The following is a 291-nucleotide window of genomic DNA, read 5'->3' on the forward strand; positions in this document are numbered from 1 at the left end:
TTGCGCAGGAGCCTGGGGAGGGGGTTTCTTCCCGGGTGCACCCAGTAGGGTGGGAGAGACCCTTTGCAAACAGGAGGAGGTGGGAGATCTGCACGGGGGTGATGTCTGCCTGCACCCCAGAAGTCCCCCTGGGCAGTAAAGAGGACTTGTCGCGTTGTAGCTGCCTGAAATCTTTATTGAATAAAAGCTCTCGATACAGAGGAATTTCCCAGCCCGGGAGCTGCTCCCAGCTCTCCGGGCCTGCCGAGAGCAGGAGACGCGCCAAGGAGGAGCCGCAGGGCCGCTGCAGGG

Source organism: Fulmarus glacialis, unplaced genomic scaffold (genome assembly GCF_000690835.1).
Source record: "Fulmarus glacialis isolate BGI_N327 unplaced genomic scaffold, ASM69083v1 scaffold31746, whole genome shotgun sequence".
NCBI classification, from domain to species: Eukaryota; Metazoa; Chordata; class Aves; order Procellariiformes; family Procellariidae; genus Fulmarus; species Fulmarus glacialis.